Source organism: Piliocolobus tephrosceles, chromosome 4 (assembly GCF_002776525.5).
Source record: "Piliocolobus tephrosceles isolate RC106 chromosome 4, ASM277652v3, whole genome shotgun sequence".
Classification (NCBI taxonomy): Eukaryota; Metazoa; Chordata; class Mammalia; order Primates; family Cercopithecidae; genus Piliocolobus; species Piliocolobus tephrosceles.
Window position 1 is genome coordinate 130257641 of NC_045437.1, and position 15271 is coordinate 130272911.

Consider the following 15271-nt stretch of genomic DNA (forward strand, 5'->3'; position numbering starts at 1 on the left):
GAGAGTCCTATAAGGAAAAGCCACAGTCCCCTTCCTGCCCAGTTACCCATTTCTTCTGTAATTTCTTGTAATTCTACCCACATCTCTTAAGCAGTATGTTCATACCATAAGATATAGCAGTTATATCAGCTTTAAAAGTTATATATTGACTCCCCTAGATAATAAGTAAGGATTGAATTTATAAAATATCCATCTCTTCTACTCCCCTCAATTTCTTATTACTATTACACTAATGTTAGGCTCTTTGTTGGTTATTTATAGTTCTTTGATTAAGATTTTTTCCTTTATAAATTTATCATATGGAAAGAATCAGGAATGTCTCAAAGTTTATAAGGTGGCTAATCACAGCATTTTTATAATACTGAAAAATAAAAAATAAACCTGAAGGAAAATGGAACCTGACTACCAAATTTAGATGCCACATTAGTACACAGATCAAAGTTTATATTTTATCAGTAATTATAAATACATGCCTTTTTTTCACTTAAAAATGTAGTAACAATATAGGTCCTAATTTTCCTATTACAATCTAACCTCAAAGACAGTGGGGAAAATTTCCAAAGCTAATATGGAAATCTAGATGTGTAGGCCAGCTGTGGTGGCTCACGCCTGTAATCCCAACACTTTGGGAGGCCAAGGTGGGCAGATCACTAGGTCAGGAATTCGAAACCAGCCTGGCTAACATGGTGAAACCCCACCGCTACTAAAAATACAAAAATTAGCCAGGCATGGTGGCATGCGCCTGTAATCCCAGCTACTCTGGAGGCTGAGACAGGAGAATTGCTTGAACCCAAGAGACAGAGGTTACAGTGAGCTGAGATCGTGCCACTGCACCCCAGCCTAGGTGACAGAGTGAGACTCCATCTCAAAACAAAACAAAACAAAAAAAAAATCTAGATGTGTATATATAAAGTTTAATCTGTATGCAATTCTAAAAGTAGGAAGGAAGTAGGAATAGGGACATGGGCATGTATGAAACCTAGGATTTAACAGTATAATAGAAGGACCAGGATGAAATTACCTTTGATAGCCAGTCTTTCATTAGGTCTTAGACTAAATTAGTTATTGCTGCTCTGAAACAAAAACTCAAAGGACATTTTTAAGGAAATGGCTAACTAGGACTTTTATTCATTTCCAAATTCTACAACAATTTATTTTCTCTTGATCAAATGAAAGAGCTGCAGTGTTTTCTAAAATGAAGGAATTTCCATTTTTTTTAGTTTAAAAATGTCCCACAATGGTACATATATTGGAATTTTTAGTCATGTGTTGGTTTCTTTTTTCCCAAAGAAGAGATAATTACTTTTCTTACGTTTTATTTTAGGGTCATTGATAAATTTTGAAAAGGAATAAAATATAAAATAACAATCTTCATGACCAGCAGATGTCACTCTCTGTGTAGGTTTGAATGAAAGCAACTTTACTCTCATTACAGATTTTGCCAAATAGCTGATTTTAAACATCTCTAGAAAAGGTACTAGTGGCTCAAATTTAAAATTCCCCATCTGAGCCTCTGTGGACTCAAAATTGGGCAGGCAGAACTCTGCTGGAGCCAGTAATCACGAGACTGCAAGAAATCACTGGGAAACAGAGGTGGGAAAGAGAAAATATTAATGACTTTTTCTGTGATACAAGCATGTGGATTTTTGACATCCTCACTGTCTAAGTCACCAAAAGCTGCTTAAAGTTAGTAAATAATAGGTCAGCATTTTCAGGCATGAGCCGACTTACACTTTTTTTTTTTTTGTGAGGCAGAGTCTTGCTCTGTCGCCCAGGCTGGAGTGCAGTGGCAATCTTGACTCACTGCAAGCTCCGCCTCCCGGGTTCACGCCATTCTCCTGCCTCAGCCTCCCGAGTAGCTGGGACTACAGGTGCCTGCCACCTCGCCCGTCTAGTTTTTTGTATTTTTTTTTAGTAGAGACGGGGTTTCACCCGGTCAGCCAGGATGGTCTCGATCTCCTGATCTCGTGATCCACCCACCTCCGTCTCCCAAAGTGCTGGGATTACAGGCGTGAGCCACCGCGCCCAGCTGACTTATACTTTTAAAGAGTGAACTTGATGATACTTGAATTATATCTCAATCTTTTTTTTTTTTTTTTTTTTTGAGATGGAGTCTCACTTTGTCACCCAGGCGGGGGGGCAGTGGTGTGATCATGATCTCAGCTCACTGCAACCTCCACTCCTGGGTTCAAGAGATTCTCCTGTCTCAGCCTCCCAAGTGGCTGGGATTACAGATGCCCACCACCGCATCTGGCTAATTTTTGTATTTTTAATAGAGATAGGGTTTCATCATGTTGACCAGGCTTCTCGAACTCCTGACCTCAAGTGATCCACCTGCCTTGGCCTCCCAAAATGCTGGGATTACAGGCATGAGCCACTGCGCCCAGCCTCAATTTTTAAAAATAGGCTCTGAGGCCAGGTGCAGTGGCTCACACCTGTAATCCCAGCACTTTGGGAAGCTGAGGCAGGAAGGCTGTTGGGGTCAGGAGTTCAAGACTAGCCTGAGCAACATATCAAGACCCCGTCTCTACAAAAAATAAAATTAGCTGGGCATGGTAGCACATACCTGTAGTCCCAGTACTTAAGAGACTGAGACAGGAGGTTTCCTTGAGGCCAAAAGGTTGGGGCTGAAATAGGTCATGGTGGTGCCATTGCACTCCAACCTGGGTGACAGAGTGAGACCTTGTCTGAAAAAAAAAAAAAAGACTGGGCACAGTGGCTCACAGCTGTAATCCTGGCACTTTGGAAGGTCATGACAGGAGGATCACTTGAGCCCAGGAACTCGAGACCAGCCTGGCCAAGAAAGTGACACCCTTTCTCTACAAAAATTAGCCCGATGTGGTGGCATGCACTCCCCAAAAAAGTAATTCTTTTTATTGCCTAATTGCCCTGGTTAGGACTTCCAAATACAATGTTAAATAAAAGTGGTGGCTGGGAGCAGTGGCTCACGTCTGTTATACCAGCACTCCGGGAGGCCAAGGCGGGCAGAATGCTCAAGCTCAGGAGTTAGAGACCAGCCTCATCGTCCTAGCTACTTGGGAGGTTGAACTGGGAGGATCACTTGAGCCCAGGAGGTGGAGGCTGCAGTGAGCTGTGATTATGCCACTGCACTCCAGCCTGGGCAATAGAGTGAGACCCTATATCAAAAAAAAAAAAAAAAACCTGAATATTTATAGTATGGTATACAGGTTTGTTTTTGTTTTTGTTTTTTTAGCACTAAATTATATCAAATACTATGAGTATGGCTTTAATATCTACCAGGCATTTAGAAACATCGAATTTGAAGCTTTCAAAGTCTACCTTAATTTGAGCGACAGTGTAAGGTCTGTTGTAATTTGTACTTCTAAGAATAAAGAGAGACCTCAGGTTATTTTACTTCTGTTTTACAAATTTGCTGTAAATCTTACTATAATTCAGCAATGGATTGAGTCCTATCTCAGCTACTTACTAGCTGTATAAACTTTGTAGTTCTTGGCATATAGGAATCAAGAGATCTGACAGTCTGATCATCTTGTTTTGACCTGCTCACCATTCATTCATTCACTTCCTTCTTTTAATAATAACACCCTGATTTTTGTTGAGGAACTGTTTTCCCCCCACTATCAGTCCATATTACCCCCTCCATTAGTTAGCTCTAGTACTTTTGCTGGAATTAATGGGAAAGATGCTATACATGCTAAACTAATACGGTGTGTCTGGACTTCCAGTGGTCAGTTTTGCTACCTGTATTAGGGTTCTCCAGAGGGACAGAGCGAATAGGATGTATGTATATGTGAAAGGGATTTTATTAGAACTGGCTCACATGATGCACAAGGCGAAGTCCCACGATAGGCCATCTGCAAGCTGAGGATGAGAGAAGCCAGTAGGGATTCAGTCTGAAAGCCTCAAAACTAGGGAAGCCAACAATGCAGCCTTCAGTCTGTGGCTGAAGGCCCTATAGTCCCTGGCAATCCACTGGTGTAAATCCAAGAGTCCAAAGGCTGAAGAAGCTGGACTCTGATGTCCAAGGGCGGAAGGAGCAGGAGGACGCATCCAGCATGGGAAAAAGAAGGAAGCCAGGAGACCCAGCAAGCAAAAGCTATTCCACCTTCTGCCTGCTTTATTCTAGCAGAGAACAAATGTAAGCTGTAAATGCTTACATTAAAAAGAAAAGTCAACTGAGCATGGTGGCTCACGCCTGTAATCCCAACACTTTGGAGGCTGAGGCAGGTGGATCACAAGGTCAGGAGTTTGAGACCAGCCTGGCCAACATGGTGAAAACCCGTCTCTACTAAAAATTTAAAAATTAACTGGTGTGTGGTGGTGGGCACCTGTAATCCCAGCTACTTGGGAGGCTGAGGCAGGAGAATCATTTGAACCCAGGAGGCAGAGGTTGCAGTGGGCTGAGATCGCACCATTGCACTCCAGCCTAGGGGACAGGGCAAGACTCTGTCTCAAAAAAAAAAAAGGTCAGTAACCTAAACTTCCACCTAAAGAACCTAGAGAAATAAGAGCAAACTAAACCCAAAGCAAGCAGAAGGAAGGAAATAATAAAGATTAAAGTGGAAATAAATGAAACTGACCAACAATAGAGAAAATCACAGAAATCAACAGTTGGTCTTTTGAAAATATTAACAAAATCAACAAACCTTAAGTTAGACCTAGAAAAATCAGGAATGAAAGAGGGGACATTACTAACAACCTTACAGAATCAAAGAAGGAAATATGAACAATTGCATACCAACAAATTGGATAACCTAGATGAAATGGAAAAATTAATAGAAAGGCACAAACTCCCAAAACTGACTCAGGAAAAACTAGAAAACCTGAACAGACCCATAACAAGTGAAAAGATTGGGTCAGTAATCCAAAACAATCCAAAGAATCAGAGAAAGGCTCAGGACCAGATGGTTTCACTGTCATCTGATGAATTCTACCAAATATTAAAAGAATGCCAATCCTTCACAAATTCTTCCAAAAAAATGAAAAGGAAGAAACACTTACCTCATTCCATGATATCAAACCAGACAAATAACATGACAAGAAAACTACAGACCAGTATTCCTTATGAATATGCTTATGAAAATCCTCCATAAAATACTACAAGCTCAATCCAACAATGTATAACAAAAATTGCATTATGACCAAGTGAGATTTATTCCAAGAATGCAAGGTTGGTTCAATGTGAAAGTCAACCAGTATGATACATCAAACTAATAGAGTAAAAGAAACCACATGATCATTTCAGCAGACATAGAAAAAAGAAAAAAAAAAAACACTTAACAAATCCAATATCCTTTAATTTAAAAAAAAAAAAAACTAGAAATAGAAGGAAACATCCTCAACCTGGTAAGCATTTATGAAAATATGAAAAACCCACAGCTAACATACTTAGTGGTGAAAAAAAGCCTTCCCCATAAGGTCAGGAAAAGTCAAAACTGTCTACTCTCACACTTGTTTGTTTTTTTTTGAGACAAGGCCTCACTCTGTTGCTCAGGCTAGAGTGCAGTGGCACAATTATGGCTCACTGTAGCCTCTGCCTGCCAGGCTCAAACGATCCTCCTGCCTGCCTCAGCCTCCTGAGTAGCTGTAACCACAAGCACACGCCACCATGGCAGGCTAATTTTTTGTGTTGTTTGTAGAGATGGGATTTTGCCGTATTACCCAGGCTGATCTCAAACTCCTGAGCTCAAGCATTCTGCCTGCCTCGGCCTCCCAGAGTGCTAGTATAACAGATGTGAGCCACTGCTCCCAGCCACCACTTTTATTTAACATTGTACTTGGAGGTTCTAACCAGGGCAATTAGGCAATAAAAAGAAGATTACTTTTTATTAACATTTGTTATTGGACATGGAAGCTTTAAGAGGTGTACTCAGGGCATCCACTGGTGTCCCAGACATAGTCTTTCTTGCTGCCATTGTGTAGCAGCAACCCAATTTCTCCTTGGTGATCATTATTGCTTGCCCTAGCCAGTAAAATATTCCCATTCTTTGCTTATTGGTTCAGAGACATGAGCCCAGTACTAATGGTGATGGACAGAATTCATTTGCCAGATAATGGGACCAAAAATGATAAATCTATAATTTATTACAGGAAAAGGACGTAGTATAGTATCAGCATTAAAATACAGATATGCATCATACCCAAAGGCTGCCTCATAAGAAGAGATCTGGAGAGGACAATTTTGAGCACTAAGTGTCAGGGCCTGTGGTAGGCAGAAAAATGGTCCTTCAAAGGTGTCTGCATACTTATCGCTGAAACCTGTGCATAGGTAACTTTACATGGCAAAAAAGGACTTCACAAATGTGATTAAGTGAAATATCTCAAGATAGGAAGTTGTCGTGGATTATCCAGTGGGCCCATTGTAGTCACAAGAGTCCCTCTCATAAGGAGGCAGGAGAGTCAAAGAAGGAGATGTGAGGATAAACGCAAAGGTCAGGGAGTCAGAGTTTTGAAAATGCTACTCTGCCAGCTTTGAAGATGGAAGAAGAGGCCACCAACCAAGGAATACAGGCAGCCTCTAGAATTTGGAAAAGGTAACAACAGATCCTCCACTTGAATTTCCAGAAGGAATCAGCCTGTTGACTGACAACTTTACCTTAGTTCATAAGACTGATTTTGGACTTCTGACCTATAGAATGTAGGATAATAAATTTATGTCGTTTTGAGCTACTGATTTTGTGGTAAAGTGTTAGAGCAACAATAGGAAACTAATAGAGGGCAGTAGGGACACACTCTTGGATCTGACCAATAGTATGAGCATGGAACACCTCAGAGCCAGAGGGCTCAAAATGGAGCCTCAGCTGGGGTTTCTTACACACTGCTGTTCACACAATCATATTTTTGGCACATAACCAGCCCCAGCAACCAAGTTTTTGTGTCCTTTGGAGGAAGGAGAACAGGGGGAGGGGCAGAGGTCTCTAGGTATAAATCATTCATCTCACTATTACAATAAACAGTGTTGACAAACTGGTACAAACTACCCTGAAACTCCTCATACATAAGGTTACAAAACAACATTATTAATCAGGATATATTATGCCTTGACCAGGATTTGGTGCTATGCAAACAACTGAGGCCAATTTCAGGCCCACTGGAATTCATCCTCACAGCACAACCCCAAAATGAGCAGTGACAGTCTCAACTTACAATTCAGTAGAACCACTGTTATATCCCCTGGTGGAAGCATTCCTCTCTTGGGAAACAAGACTTCCAAAATAACAGAGTTCACAGATGCAGCAATGGGAAGTACAAATTCTGTGAGTGGATTATTAGGTGCAATAGTGAAATGAGCCACTCTCATGTTCACTCCTTGATTTCTGGGCTCATATTTTGACCTTGGAAGTTAGGGTTACCTATCTTTGGTTATCAGTTCAAAGCACATACTGCATCCTGTGAAATAGAACCTAATCCTTTTAGGTTATTTTCTCTCAGTTGCAAGTAACTGAGTCTTAAGTAAATCATTCTAACAAAGCAGATGTTTCTGGGTAATGAGGTACATGACAAAACCAATAAATTCCGTGGGCATCAGTCTATTGCCACACTCTGTTAAGGACTGAATGTTTCCCCTCCAAATTCATATGTTGAAGGCCTAACCCCCCATCAATATGACAGTATTTGGAGATGGGGCTTTTGGGAGGTCGTTAGGGTTAGGTGAGGTCATGAGGGCAGGACCCTGGTCCAATGAGATTAGTGCCCTTACAAGAAGATAGGAAGAGATACCAAGAGGTTTGTGCAAGACAGCAGCTGCCCACAAAGCCAAGAGAAGAGGCCTTAGAATGAAACCTACCTTGCCAGTACCTTGTTCTTGGACTTCACACCCTCCACTGTAAAGAATACATTTATGTTGTTTAATTCACCTAGTCTGTGGCATTTTGTTGTGGCAGCCCAAGCAGACTAATACATACCCCTTTGCTAATCTTTGATAAGACGTAATGTGGTGCATGATGCCTTGACAGTTAATGAGGCTGGCAGAGATAATAAAGGCAAAGTCATATCCAGAATATATATATTTTCTAGTGACAGTAAATAGAAAGTGCCCACTGTAATCAACCTGCCACCAAGTACCTATGTTAGGCACTCAGTGTTGGTCCCTGCTTTTGGCAGGTCAGGCACTCAGCATATCAAACTTGGTGAGGGGAAGTCCATGTCATTGAGCCTAAATGTAATTCTCCATCCTTGCCAGCATGGCCTCTGTTGTACTTGGACCCACTGGGCAGTCATTGGGAAGGCTGGGAAAAGAGGCCATCTGATACCCACAGAGCATGTCATCATTTTTTTCTTTTTTTAAATTGATATTTGAGAGTTATACATATTTGGCGTGTACATGTGATAGTTTTATACATGTATACAATGTGTAATGATCAAATCGGTATTGTAATATTCATCACCTCAAACATTTTTCTTTGTGTTGGGAACATTACAATTTTTCTAGCTATTTTGAAGTATACAAAAAATTACTGTTAACTGTAGTCTCCCTACTGTATTATTGAATACTATAACATATTCCTTCTTTTTTTTTTTTTTTTTGGGGGGGGGGGGGGGGTTTTTTTTTTTTTTTTTTTTTGGGGGGGGGGGGAGGACATAGTTTTGCTCTTATTGTATAGGCTGGAGTGTGATGGCGAGATCTCGGCTCACTGCAACCTCCACCTCCTGGTTCATGCCATTCTCCTGCCTCAGCCTCCCGAGTAGCTGGGATTACAGGTGCCTGCCACCATGCCTGGATAATTTTTGTGTTTTTAGTAGAGACAGGGTTTCACCATGTTGGCCAGGCTGGTCGAACTCGTGACCTCAAGTGATCCACCTACCTCGGCCTCCCAAAGTGCTGGGATTACAGGTGTGAGCCACCACGCCCAGCCCCATATTCCTTCTATATAACTGTATTTTTTTTAATTAATTAACCAACTTCTCTGCATCCTCCCCCGCCCACCACCACAACCACCCTACTCTTTGCAGCCTCTGCTAACCACCATTTTACTTTCTATCTCCATGAGATCCATGTTTTCAGCTTCCACATAATGACTGAGAACATGTGATATTTGTCTTTCTAGGCCTGACTTATTTCACTGAACATAATGACCTCCAGTCTCATTCATGTTGCTGCAAATGACAGGATTTCATTCTTTTTTTAAGGCCAAATAATATTCCATTGTGTATATATACCACATCTTTATCCATTCATCCATTGATGGAGACTTAGGTTGGTTCCATATGTTTGCTGTTGTGAATAGTGCTGCAGTAAACATAGGAGTGCTGATATCTCTTTGATACACTGATTTCCTTTATTCTGGACACATACTTAGCAGTGGGATTGCTGGATCATATAGTAGTTCTATTTTTAGTTTTTTTGAGGACCCTCCACATTATTCTCCATATTCACTGGACCACTTTATATCCCTGCCAACAGTGTATGAGCATTCTCCTTCTCTGCACCCTCACTAGCATGTATTACTTTTTGTCTTTTTTGGGAATAGGCATTTTAACTGGGGTAGATGATATCTCATTGTGGTTTTGATTTGCATCTCCCTGATGATTAGTGATGTTGAACAGTTTGTCATATACCTGTTGGCCATTCATATATTTTCTTTTGAGAATTATCTATTCAGAACTTTTGCCCATTTTTAAATTGGATTATTTAGTTTTTGCTATTGAGTTGCTTGAGTTCTTTATATATTCTGGTTATTAATCTCTTGTCAAATTGATAGTTGTAGGTATTTTCCCCCATTCTGTAGGTTGTCTTTTCACTCTGTTGTTTCCTTTACTGTGTAGAGTCTTATTCATTTAAGGTAATCCCATTTGTCTATTTTTGCTTTTGTTGCCTGTGCTTTTGAGGTCTTATTCAAAAGATTCTTCTCAGACCAATATCCTGTAGTGTTTTCTCTGTTTTTGTCTAGTTGTTGGACTTAGGTCATAGTTGTTGGACTTAGGTTTAAGTCTTTGATCCATTTTTGGTTGATTTTTATATGTTGTAAAAGAGATCTCGTTTCATTCTTCTGCATGTGGATATCCAGTTTTCCCAGCACCACTAATTAAAGAGACCACCCTTTCCTAAGTTTATGTTCTTGGTGCCTTTGTCAAAAATGAGTTGGCTATAAATGTGTGGATTTATTTCTGGGTTATTTTATCTTTTCCATTAGTCTATGTGAAAGAGTGTCATCTTGTCTTACTGTTTATTGAGAGCTTCCTCTGCGGTGGATGGATGTCTGTGTTAGTTCAACAAGGCAGTCTGGAAGACCTCAAGCCAAAGTCAGCTGTCACAAGAGACACATATATCCCAGGAACAGGCGTGGCTAAGTATTCCTGCCACACTCAGACATTTGCTGGGGAGAGCTCCCAGGAAGCTTGAACCTGCACAAGTGCAGTGATGAAATTCAGAGTGCATTAATTTCAGCATCTGGGGCCCCTGGTTAGTTATGTTGCCTGTAGTTGACAGCTGCAAAGTGCATTCTCATGGGCACACAGCATCCTTTGGTAAGTATTCCTCTGGAGCACAATTAGGTTTAATTCTCTGCCTGTTCTGAGAGGTCCATTCATACACATCTCCCCTACACCTTCCTATCACTTATCTTCTCAATCTGTTTTTCCCAAGTCCCTGATCACCCATCAAACCATTAGTAACTTCCCTTGACTACTGCAGTTTAGATCCATACTTTTGGATATTGTTCAGTTCAGACGTAGAGAACCAAATGTACTGCTCAAAATTTTCTCTAGGAACTTTTCCCTTCATTAGGATTTTTCCAAGACATACCTGATTGAGGTTGTAATGCCGCAATAGATTTTGCAAGCAACCAGCTTGTACAAGCTTATTGGTCAGAATAAATTATAAACCAGTTCTAAATTTCTTCCTGCTAGTCAGCTGGTCGTAAGGAACTCCCCATGTAGCCCAAATTATAGATTGAGAAAAAAGAAGGTTTGCAACACAAGTAGGTATCAAAGGAGTTAAGCCACTTACTCAGGCAACTTGCTTGTGCCTTCCAAATCGGCTTAATCTTTCTTTCTTCTATACTTCTTTCCACTTGAGGATAGATTGCTGCTATGCTCACTCCAATTTATGACTTGCTGAATCAAATAGCACCCAGTCCCATGGTTAGATGCCAAGTAGCAAACCAGTGACTATTTCTCAAAAGAAAAGTAGTTATCTACAGAAGAGGGTGTGGATTTTCTCTACCACCCCAGAGGTCAGTGCTTCAGTTCTCCTATTGGTATTTGCCAAAGCCTCCGTAAAGAATTCCTACTTGCCACATTCAAGTGTCATTGGATCTGCTGGCTCTTAAGCTCCACGTGGCAGAGTAGCTACCACTACAGCATGGACTTGCTGCAGAGCCTTTTCGGGCTCTGGTCTCCACTCCAAAGTGGCAGTCTTATGGATTGCTTGGTAAATGGGTCAGAACAACATCACTCATGCGGTATATGTTGCCTCCAGATTTTAAAAAAAGCTCATCAAGCACTGTTCCTCTGCTGTATTGGTAGGTCATGCAAGGCACAGCAACTTCTTGTTCACCTTGAAGGGGATATTGCAATATACTCCAGACTATTAGCACATCAGAAACTCTGCTAAGGTCATGAGTCTCTCTGTTTTTATGGTATTTATCTCCCATTCTCTGACCCACATGCATTTTGCTAAGACATCTAAAGTACTTGCTACTACCTTCTTATCAGATCAGTTACTCTGTGGAATGTCAAGATGATCAAAATCTGTGCAGACTGTATTATAGGTAAGTTAATATATTCGTAAGGCAAGTCTATGAAGGTGATCTCTTGGCTCTGTCAGGTAAAGACAAACTGTTTCTGGTGTTCATTGCAAATTGGTACAGAGAAAAAACCATTTGCCTTATCACTAAGAGCTTCTTAAGACTTTGGATTCTTTTCTCTGCATTATACCAGAAAGTTCTGAGACCTCAAACTCATTATATGTAGGTTAGTGTTTAGTCCAAGTTTCTGTCATGTAAGTAAGTAAATTCTTAATATAATCTAACACCCAGAATCCCTGATAAGTACTCTCATATCAGTAAATTTGGCCTGTTATATTCCACCTTCTTTGGTCTAACACTCTTAGAATCCAATTCCAATATATTTTGACCAGGTTTCTGCATATAGAAATTAGAAAAATCTTGCAGTTCTTTTGGATTATAAAGTCTTTCCTTCAGAATCAGACTTTGTACTTGTTCCATTGGAATATGCTGGGTTCGACCCTAGTGATGGTCTGTGGCAACAAGGAGTAGTTAGGAGTAGTTATGTCTTAGAGAATATAGGCACCTCCTTGAAAGGCACTTGCCTCAGGTGAGGTTATTACAAGGTCTTCAAGCAAAAGATAGCTAATCTCAGACATGGAAGATTTTCAGCTTCATCCAAGTCCATGAAGATGTCCTCATTCCAAGTCTTGGGGACACTTTCCAAATTCTCACTCTAACTTTCACTGGGAAATGTAGGCTATCAAATGTATCTAAATCTCATTTAGATACTTTTAGGACTGCCACAGATGCTCTCTAGTTCTCTGACAAAGACTTGAGATAAGATTTGAAAGAGCTGAGTATGACATTTTCTTCCTGTAAGCACTCCATGCACTCAGAAGCAGGCATCCCACCTCACAATGTTTATAGTCATCTTCATTCCAAGCAACCACGTGGGCCTCCAAGGCACCTGCTTCAGGGAGTTCTTTATTACAATAAATAATTTGAATATCAGTGCCATTCCATCCCATGGATTACCAGCATCCCATTTCATGACAAAGAGCTCAACATTTTGTTCAAGTTTAAAGACAAACCCAAACACCTCAAAAATTCCATCTTTGGAGTCTGTTTCCTGGGACTCCTGATCCCAATTTCTGAATCATCAGGGTTCAGTCAGGATACATAAGCTATACCAGTTACTTTCACAGGGATAAGTTAACATAAAGAAATGTTAACCAGGTACTGGAGAACTGGAGGGGCAAAAGGAATACTATCATAAATGCACAGAGCAGCCACCAGCCCTACAGCTGGGAGAACATGGAGAGTAATTTGGAATTATTAAAATGCAGAAGCTTTGATGGAGGGCCCCATGGAGCTGGGACTGAGAGAGCATCTGCCATCTGATACCGGCTGTCTGAAGAAGCATAATGAGACTGAGATTGTGGAAAAAAATGCAAACTTGAACCAGCTGCTCCTATGGGAAATAACTGTCATTGCCAGGGTAAGGAACTGTTGCTTAGTGACAATGACAGTAACAGGAACAAAACAGAAAGGACCAAGTTCCTTGCCACTCATCTAGACTTCCAGTCTTCTTCTAGTATTCCCTGTTTGCAGGCTGTCAGAAGGCTGGCTGGTAAAGAAGAAATGTGATTTGCAAAGTCCCAGCCCTGGCATCACGTAGCTGAGTTTGGAACTGAGAGACTATAGCTTAATAACCAATAGTGTGTGTGTCTGTATATGCATGTGTACACTTGCATGTGTGTTCATGTGTTTTCTGAACCATTTTAAAGTGAGTTCATCATGTGTCTTTACCCCTACATACTTCAGCATGCATCTCCTAAAAATAAGGACATCCTTTTTTTTTTTTTTTCTTTTTGAAACAGAGTTTTGCTCATTTTGCTCAGGCTGGAGTGCAATGGCACGATCTCAGCTCACCGCAACCTCTGCCTCCTGGGTTCAAGTGATTCTCATGCCTCAGCCTCCCGAGTAGCTGAGATTACGCACCACCACGCCCGGCTAATTTTTGTATTTTTAGTAGAGATGGGGTTTCACCATGTTGGCCAGGCTGGTCTCAAACTTTTGACCTCAGTCAATCCACCCACTTCGGCCTCCCAAAGTGTTGGGATTACAGGTATAAGCCACCACGCCCAGCTGACATTATTTTTTATAAGTACAAAATCATTCTTCACACCTGAGAAAAATTAGTAATTCTTTAATATTACCTGATACTCAGACCATATTCAAAGTCCCGCAATATCTTTTATTTCTGATTTTATTGTCTTATATTTCTGAACCACCTTTTTATTTTTTCATGACATTGAAATTTTGAAGAATATCCCACTTACTTGATTTGATTATCTTGTTTAACCAATTATTCTAGGTTTTCTGCAAATCAGAGGTTATGTCAAAAGGCTTTATTCAATTCAGGTTAGTATCATTTGATTCAGGTTAGTAGGTATATAATGCCAAATTGTTATATCCTTGGTAGTGCTAAATGTACTTAATTGGTTACAGAGTAGCCACCAAATCTCTGTTTTTCCCTTTGAGCTTTTATTAGAGTGTCTTATTTTTAATATGTAATACATGCATATGGTAAATTGCAACAGTACAGTGAAAGCTGTGACTCCCATCCTATCCTGGAATCTCCCCAGAGGCAGCTACTGTTACCAGATTATGGATTATGGATCTTTTTTTTTTTTTTTTTTTTTGAGACGGAGTCTCGCTCTGTCGCCCAGGCTGGAGTGCAGTGGCCGGATCTCAGCTCACTGCAAGCTCCGCCTCCTGGGTTCATGCCATTCTCCTGCCTCAGCCTCCCGAGTAGCTGGAACTACAGGCGCCCACCACCTCGCCCGGCTAATTTTTTGTATTTTAGTAGAGACGGGGTTTCACCGTGTTAGCCAGGATGGTCTGGATCTCCTGACCTTGTGATCCGCCCGTCTCGGCCTCCCAAAGTGCTGGGATTACAGGCTTGAGCCACCGCTCCCGGCCCAGATTATGGATCTTTAAAGAGATAGTTATTAATAAACAAGTATGTGCATGGGTGCCTGGGTACATTGTGTGTGTGTGTGTGTGTATGTAACCTTTTTTTCTTCACAAGTAGTAGCACACTAGACACTCTTGAATACTTCAAGATTTTTAATTTACTGTCAATAAAATAAATTTACTGGATGTAAATTAAGTGGATGAGACATAGTCTTCTGAGTGTTATTTAAAGGACATCTGTAGAAGTCTTTTGAAATACAAGATTTAGAGAAATTAGTCTCCTTCTACTTCAGAACAGCTAACAGATAAAATACCCCTTTCCAGCCGCTAGCAATATCTCATTTATGTAGTTTAATCATGTCTCATTTCCTTAATGTGGGACTCTTACTTTTCTTCCCAGCCAAAAGGCAAAGATGGATCCTTTATTTCTTATATTTCCTCCTAAAATCACGCTGGCAAAATGTGGCAAAGCCTGTTTCTGGACTCATTCATAGGCTACTTTCCTCAGAACCTGATTCTACAAAGCAGAAGCCTCTAGAACTTAGCAGGGCATTTTCTCAAATCAAATGTTAGTTCATTTCTGATCCACACACTAAGTTGAGAAACTTCATCAAGAGTTTTTTTTTTTTTTTTTTTTTTTT